General features: G+C 39.8%; 1 pseudogene; it reads left to right on the forward strand.

Moving 5' to 3' along the window:
- Positions 1–3854: 3854 nt before the first annotated feature.
- On the forward strand, positions 3855–8497 carry LOC130844299 (olfactory receptor 13C3-like; annotated as a pseudogene).
- Positions 8498–8853: the final 356 nt, after the last annotated feature.

The raw sequence follows: 8853 nt of genomic DNA on the forward strand, positions 1-8853 counted from the left end.
TGCTGCTTGTACCATCTAGAGTATTTTTAATTTCAGTTATTATGTTATTTATTACTGCTTGTTTGCTCTTTAGTTCTTCTAGGTCCTTATTAAATGTTTCTTGTATTTTGTCTATCTTGTTTTCAAGATTTTGGATCGTCTTTACTCTCATTATTCTGAATTCTTTTTTGGGCAATTTTCCAATTTCTTCTTCATTTATTTAGTCTTGTGGGTTTTTATCTTGCTCCTTTGCCTGTAAGGTATTTTGTTGTTTTCTCATTTTGTCTAATTTGCTGTCTCCTCCCTATGCTGTCTAGTGGTAATTCCTATTGTCTCTGTTCTGTTTGGCTTGAGGTATCAAGCAGTGCAGCTTGCCTGCCTTTGTTTGGATGTGGATCTTGGTGTTGAGAATGAAAACTCTGGGGGAGCAGTTGCTGGTTAATATTCCTTGGGGTCAGGAGTTCTCTGGTGGTCCAACATCCTGACTCTGCTGTCTCAGAAGTCCAGGTTTGACACCTGGCTAGGGCACCAAGACCCTGGAAACTGCCCAGTATGGAGAAACACGAGGGATAAGGAGAGCAAAGGAAGAAAAAAAAAGGGACAAAGGGGAAAGGACAGACAGTTCCCCCAGACTAGTGGTAAAAGCAACTCTAGTCAGTCAAAATCACACATGGAGATGTGGACATTTGCACTTGCAAAAAGAAAAGAGGAAAAGAAACCAAAGAGAAGAGAAAGAGTGTGCAAAGAAAAGAAAGGAGGAAGTACTCATACCAATTACAAGCAAATCCACATACAAATATATACAATAAAGATTAAATTAACAAATACCTAAAACCAGAAACAAGACAAACATGCCAAGAAGTCCTCCAATACTTCTAAGTAGGGCTCTGCCCCTGCTGTGGAGAGGACTGTGGAGAGCTCAGACTGTGATCTCATATTAGTCCTGTATGTATTTGTCCCCACAGTCCCCAGTTGCCCCCTATGTCTACAGTCTCTGTAGTAGAAACACTCATCCATTTAGGTGATCCACAGATGCCAGGTCTATCAAGCCTATTGTGGGTATTAAATCTGCTCCTCCTGCAGCTGTTTCCCTTTCTCTTCTTTGGTCCTGCAGTCCTTGGGGATCAGTTTTGGTTTTGGTCCCTTCTTTGTGTGTGGGTTTCTCTCAGGAGTCAGTTTCCTGCCCAGACAAGAGGGGGCAAAAGAGGGTGATTGGGGTTCACTTGCAACTTCAGGTCATGGGGAGGGAGGGATATGGCCATCTAATTAAAATCTGTGGGAGTGCTTGTAGTAGCAGAGGTCAGCATGAGCCTGAGGTGTGCCATGCATCCTCCCAGGGAAGTTGGTCCTGAAAGTGGGACCCTTGGGCTTCACCTACTGCTGGGAGGTTGTGGCCAATGACTTGACTTACACACAAGACCCTTGGTGTCACTAGGTGGGCGGCAGCGGGGCCCAGCAGTACACTGGTTGGGCGGGCTGTCAGCAGGGCCAGTGTGGGGCAGGCAGGCGGTTGGCCTGGTGGTGTGCAGCAGGGTGTGGGTGTGGGTCAGTGGGTGGACTTTCCAATCCAGCAGCCACGGGTTGCACTGCTTCACAACCTGTGAGATCTTGGAGAGGGAAGTTCCTCCCAAACACTCCAAAACAATGGTCCCCTCTCTCTCCATCTGGCCCAGGATTTCCCCCAAACTCCCTCCTAGCTTGCTGGTGCACCTGCCCTCCAGGCTGTTCTCATGCAGCCAGCCCCAGCTCTCTCCCTGGTGTCTGTTCTCCAAAGCCCAAGCCTCGGCGCCTGGCCCCCACCACCACTGTGGGTGAGCAGATTAGCTTCTGTGGCTGAGGAGTGCTGACTGAATCCTCTGTGCAGGGTTGTCTCCACTATGCTCCCTGCACACCTGCTGTTGCTCTCTCTTCTGGGGGCTCTGAGACTCCCCCTGTCCTTCCCCTCCAGTGAGGGGTCTCCTCAGTGTGTGGGAGCCTTCCTGCCCTCACAGCTCCTGCCCAGAGGGGCTGGTCTCCTCAGGATTCCTGTCTCCTTTTTCCCTTCTTGCCTTTGTGCTACCCAATTATGTGGAAATTCTCCTGCTTTTTTGGTGGTCTTAGGCCTCCTGCCAGCATTCAGAAGGTATTCTGCAGGAGCTACTCCGCAAGTAGATGTATTTTTGATGTATTTGTAGGGAGGAAGGTGATCTCCACATCCTACTCCTCTGCCATCTTTTTTGAGCTCCGTACACTTTAAATATGTGCAGTTTATTGTATGTCAATTGTATCTCAATAGAAGTTCTTAAAGGAAAAATAGATAAAAGAACAGATGAGGGAAAAAAAGAAAAAGAAGAAATGAATCCTCATTTCTCAGTAACTTTCTCTTAAAGCTTTTTCAGATAAGTACACTTTTTGAAGTTGGTAATTTCTAATTCAATTTCTACATATTTTTTCTAAATTTAGTTCACTCTAAATGCTGTAATTTATGCTGCTCAGGCATATGACATTTAGTATCCGAGAATAATAAATAACACCAATCTAGTTGGTGGAGAGGACTTCCCTGGTGGTGCAGTGGTTAAGAATCTGCCTGCCAATGCATGGGACATGGGTTCAATACCTGGTCTGGGAAGATCCCACATGCTGCGGAGCAACTAAGCACATGTGCCTCAACTACTGAGCCTGTGTGCCACAACTACTGAAGTCCGTGTGCCCCAGCCTGTGCTCCACAAGAAGAGAAACCACTGCAATGAGAAGGCCGAGTACCACAATGAAGAGTAGTCCCCGCTCTCCACAACTAGAGAAAGTCCATGTGCAGCAACGAAGACCCAATGCATTTTTCTATGCACTTTTCATGTATTTCACTTATCTGATCCTTATTGCAATCCTATGAGTTATATGCTATTATTATATTCATTTTAAAGATTGAGCAACTGAGGAACAAAACAATATTATTCATTCATATATATATCATTCATATATATATATGTGGAGATATATATATATATGAGAAAGTTTCATTAAAGGGACTGAAAAATATTTAATGGCAGAAGACTTTCCATTTTAATTTTCTGTATAACAGCATGGTGGACACTTAGAATATATACTTGCCAACAGATGGACAATTTATCAAATATATTTAGTTCCTCAAATGCTATCTATAGTTTGTATATTATGGAGTTACACATTGATTTAATGTTTATGGTTATTGTTTGCAGTAGTAATTTCTACTAAAAGACCACTGAATAATAAAGATGTTGAAAAGAGGCAGGACTTCAGTCTTCTTTCCCCAACATCTTTTTCTGTCTGTTCAACCTGAAAAATTCAAAATCTATATATTTTATGTGCTATTCTGCATTTTTTATTGACACATAGTTGACATATAACATTGTGTAAGCTTGAGCTATACAATGTGTTCATTTGATACACATATATTGCAATGGCATTACCACCACAGCATTAGCTAACAGCTTCATCATATCATATAAGTATTAGTTTTTTCTTTTTCTTTTTCTTTTTTGGTGGTAAGAACATTTAAGATCTAGTCTTTTAGCAAATTCCAAGTGTATAAGACAGTATCGTTACCTATAATCACAATGCTGTGCATTAGATTCCCAGAATGTATTCATCCTCTAACTGTAAGTTTATACTCTTTGACCAACATCTCCTCAGTCCATAGCCTCTGGTAACCACCTTTCTACTTTCTGTTTCTATGAGTTCGGCATTTTTAGATTCCACATTTAAAGAAGATGAGACAGTATTTGTCTTTCTCTGCCTGACATCTCACTTACAATAATGCTCTCAAGGTCCATCCATGTTGTCCCAAATGGCAGGATTTCCTTCCTTCTCGTGGCTGCATATTGTTCCATTGCTTTATGTACCACAACTTCTTTAGATCTTCCTTTGACATCCTGAATGCAGATGACATGGATAAAATTAACCAGACATTTGTGCTAGAATTTGTTCTTCTGGGTCTTTCTGATTAGCCAAAGATTGAGATCGTTTACTTTGTTCTAATTCTAATTATGTATCTAGTGATTCTAATTGGCAATGGTGTTCTGATTATAGCAAGCATCTTTGATTCCCATCTTCACACCCCCATGCACTTCTTCCTGGGAAACCCCTCTTTTCTGGCTATGTGCTGTACATCTTCCTCTGTTTCCTCAACTTCCGTGAGCTTAATCTCAAAGAAAAGGAACATTTCCTTCTCTGGATGTGCAGTGCAAATGTTCTTAGGATTTGCAATAGGGTCAACAGTGTGTTTGCCCCTTGGCATGATGGCTTTTGACCACTGTGTGGTCATCTGCAACCCTCTGAGATACCCTGTCATCCTGAGCAAGGTGGTGTATGTACTGATGCGTCATGTTCTGTGTCTTGGTTCTCTGGTGGAATCAACTCAATTGTGCAAACATCTCTTGCCATGCAATTGCCTTTCTTTGGTAACAATGTTATCAATCATTTCATATGGGAAATATTAGCTGTTCTCAAGCTTGCTTGTGCTGATAAATCCCTCAATATTATCACCATGACAATATCAAATATGGCATTTCTAGATCTTTCACTGCAAATCATCTTTTTCTCCTATATGTTCATCCTCTACACCATCTTGAGAATGAACTTAGCCACAGAGACATAATGCCTTTTCCTATTAAGCACAGCTGACTGTGTTAATTATATTTTACGGTTCCAACTCTTTTTAAAATTATTTTTCATTGGAGTATAGTTGCTTCACAATGTTGTGTTATTTCTACTGTGCAGCAAAATGAATCACTATACCCATACATATATCTCCTCTTTTTTGAATTTCCTTCCCATTTAGATCACCACAGCACATGGATTAGAGTTCTCTATGCTATACAGTAGGCTCTCATTAGTTATCTGTTTTATACATAGTATCAATATCATGCAATCACAATCTCCCAATTTCTCCCACCCTGCATTTCCTCCTTGGTATCCATACATTTATTCTCTACATCTGTGTCTCTATTTCTGCTTTGCAAATAAGAGTATCCATACCATTTTTCTAGATTCCAGGTTTATGCATTAATATACAATATTTGTTTTTCTCTTTCTGACTTACTTCACTCTGTCTGACAGACTCTAGGTCCATCCACGTCTCTACAAATGACCCAATTTCATTTCCTTTTATGGCTGAGTAATATTCTATTGTATATTATGTACCACATCTTCTTTATCTGTTCATCTGTTGTTGAACATTTAGGTTGCTTCTATGTCCTGGCTATTGTAAATAGTGCTGCAATGAATATTGGAGTACATGTATCCTTTTTAATTGTGGTTTTCTCTGGGTACATGCTCAGTAGTCAGCTTGTTGGGTCATATGGTAGTTCTATTTTCAGTTTTTTAAGGAACCTCCATACTGTTTTCCATTGTGGCTGTATCAATTTACATTCCCACCAACAGTACAAGAGGGTTCCCTTTTCTCCAAACCGTCTCCAGCATTTATTGTTTGTAGATTTTTTGATGATGCCTATTCTAACTAGTGTGAGGTGATACCTTATTGTGGTTTTGGTTTGCATTTCTCTAATAATTAGTGATGTGGAGCATCTTTTCATGTGTTTGTTGGCCATCTGTATGTCTATTTTGGAGAAATGTCTATTGAGGTCTTCTGCCAATTTTTGATTAGATTGTTTGGGTGTTTTTTTTTTGTTTGTTTTTTGTTTTTGATATTGAGCTGCATGAGCTGTTTGTGTATTTTGGAGGTGAATCCTTTGTCAGTTGCTTCATTTGCAAATATTTTCTCCCATTCTGACAGTTGTTTTTTCATCTTGTGTATGGTTCCCTTTGCTATGCAAAAGTTTTTTAGTTTTAATTAGGTCCCATTTGTTTATTTTTGTTTTTTATTTTCATTCCTCGAGAAGATGGCTCAAAAAGATCTTTCTGTAATTTATGTCAAAGTGTGCTCTGCCTATGTTTTCCTCTATGAGTTTTATAGTGTCTAGCCTTACATTTAGGTAATTATTCCATTTTGGTTTTATTTTTTGTGTGTGGTGTTAGTGTTCTAATTTCATTCTTATACATGTAGCTTTCCAGTTTTCCCAGCACCACTTATTGAAGAGGCTGTTTTTTCTCCTTTGTATATTCTTGCCTCCTTTTTCATTGATTAGGTGACCATAGGTGCGTGGGTTTATCTCTGTGCTTTGTATTCTATTCCCATTGGTCTATATTTCTGTTTCTTGTGACAGTTGTGTCTTGATAACTGTAAATTTATAGTATAGTCTGAAGTCAGGGATCCTGATTCCTCCAGCTCCGTTTTTCTTTCTCAAGATTCCTTTGGCTCTTCGGGGTCTTTGTGTTCCCCTACAAATTGTAAAAATTGTATTCTAATTCTGTGAAACATGCCATTGGTAATTTGATAGGGATTGCATTGAATCTGTAGATTGCTTTGGGTATTGTCATTTTCACCATATTAATTCTTCCAATCCAAGAACATGATATATCTCTCCATCTGTTTGTGTCATCTTTGATTTCATTTATCAGTGTGTTATATTTTTCTGTGTACATGTCTTTTGCCTCCTCAGATAGGTTTATTCCTAGGTATTTTATTCTTTTTGTTGCAATGGTGAATGGGATTGTTTCCTTAATTTCTCTTTCTGATCTTTTGTTGTTAGTGTATAGGAATGCAAGTGATTTCTTTGTTATTAATTTTGTATCCTGCAACTTTAATAATTTCATTGATTAGCTCTTTTAGTTTTCTGGTAGCATCTTTAAGATTTTCTGTGTATAGTATCATGTCATCTGTAAACAGTGACAGTTTTACTTCTTTTCCAATTTAGATTCCTTTTATTTCTTTTTCTTCTCTGACTGCCATGGCTAGGACATCCAAAAATATGTTTAATAATAGTGGTGAGAGTGGACACCCCTTATTCCTGAACTTAGAGGAAATGCTTTCAGTTTTTAACCATTTAGAATAATGTTTGCCATTGGTTTATCATATATGGCCTTCATTATGTTGAGGCAGGGTCCCTGTATGACCACTTTCTGGAGAGCTTTTATCATAAACAAGTGTTGAATTTTGTTGAAAGCTTTTTCTGTATCTATTAGATGATCATTTGGTTTTTATTCTTCAGTTCTTTAATAATATATAATGGTGTATCACATTGATCAATTTGCATATATTAAAGTACCCTTGCACCCCTGGGATAAATCCCATTTAATCATGGTGTATGATCCTCTTAATGTGTTGTTAGATTCAGTTTGCTAGTATCTTGTTGAGGATTTTTGCATCTATGTTTGTTGGTGTATTGGCCTGTACTTTTCTTTTTTTGTGATATCTTTGGTTTTGGTATCAGGGTGATGGTGGCCTTGTAGAATGAGTTTGGAAGTGTTCCTCCCTCTGCAATTTTTTGGAAGAGTTTGAGAAGGATAGGTGTTAGCTCTTCTCTAAATGTTTGATAGAATTCACCAGTGAAGCCATCTGGTGCTGGGCTTTTGTTAGTTGGAAGATTTTTAATCAGTTTCTTGAGGTCATATTGTATGGCTGTAAACTTCACTCTTTGAATTGCCTTTGCTGTATCCCATAGGTTTTGGGTAGTCATGTTTTCATTGTCATTGTTTCCTAGGTATTTTTTGATTTCCTCCTTGATTTCTTCAGTGATCTCTTGGTTACTTAGTAGCATATTGTTTAGCCTCTATGTGTCGATCTGAATTTCTATTGATAATCTTTCTTAATTTCTTTAGCTTTTTTTTTAACTTTCTTTTTTTGACCTCAGGGTCTAGTAAACTGCAGAGGTCTGCTTCATTATATGTTCTTTCAAGGGATTTATCTTGTCCTTTGAATTGGGAGTCGTTCCTCTGCTTTTTCATTTTACTTAACTATCTCTATCTCTATGAATTTAGGAGAAACATTAATTTACAAGGAATGTTTTATGTGGAAGTGTCCTTACATAGACTATGTATGTCAATGTTTTGATGCAAAGGCTGTTTTTGGTATGGATGCTAGCCATGTCTTTTCTTAAAATGTGTTGGATGTTGTTCCCTTGATAGAGGAGGTATAATTGGTATTGTGGTGACCAGATGTTGGAGGAATTGGTAGAGGTAGGCAGAACACCAAGGCTTATAATGCAGGAAGCAATGTTTATTGTACCGGTACAGGCCCAATGGATTCACATGCAAAGACTGAGCCCTGAACCTGAGGAGAGCTTTTCCTTTTATAGACCAGTTCCCATGCTTTTGGGAGCCTATAGCTATGTTTATCTATGCAGAAGCAGTGTACAGAAGCCAGAGTGCATAGGTTAGTTTTTCCTTATCTCGTTGACCCAGATGTTTGCCTTGCCCCTGGCAGGATCTTGTGAAAGAGGCCATAAGTTATTTATTCCCTGGGGCTTGCATTTTCCTATGTTTGTCTTGTCCTTTCCTGTTTTTGTTATTGACCTGCCTCACAGAGCCTGCATTGGATGTTGGGTGGAGCCTCCTCTTTACTTTAATGGCTATCACAGCCCTGTTGGTGTCAGGGCCTCCTCTTTGCTTCATGGCTGTCACAGCCTTGTTGGAGTCAGAGTCTGCTCCCCAGTTGTTGGAATAGAAGCCCTGAGGGTCTGCTCTATAAGGTGCTGTTGCCCTTAAGTGTGTGCTCTATCCTGAAGGAGGTGAGCACTGAAGAAAGTGTGGCCCATGTGGTCACAGTGAAAATATGCATTGCTGGTACAGGTGTGTAGAAACAGCCTAAGGTCGTACCCCTTTCTCCCTTGCATTTGTCCCTGACCTAGTGCAAGGTGATTCTGGGGACAGAATGTTGTGGCTGTAGGTATCAAGATGGTTGTGCTGTAACCTGGGGGCTGGGCTCTCTCTGTGGCAGTGTTCTCCCAGAACCTGTCTGCTTCAGGTCTAGCTCCAAGCTGGGTGTGGTGTGGGTGGAACTAGAGTGCTTCTGCCAGGAAA

Source organism: Hippopotamus amphibius, chromosome 2 (genome assembly GCF_030028045.1).
Source record: "Hippopotamus amphibius kiboko isolate mHipAmp2 chromosome 2, mHipAmp2.hap2, whole genome shotgun sequence".
NCBI classification, from domain to species: domain Eukaryota; kingdom Metazoa; phylum Chordata; class Mammalia; order Artiodactyla; family Hippopotamidae; genus Hippopotamus; species Hippopotamus amphibius.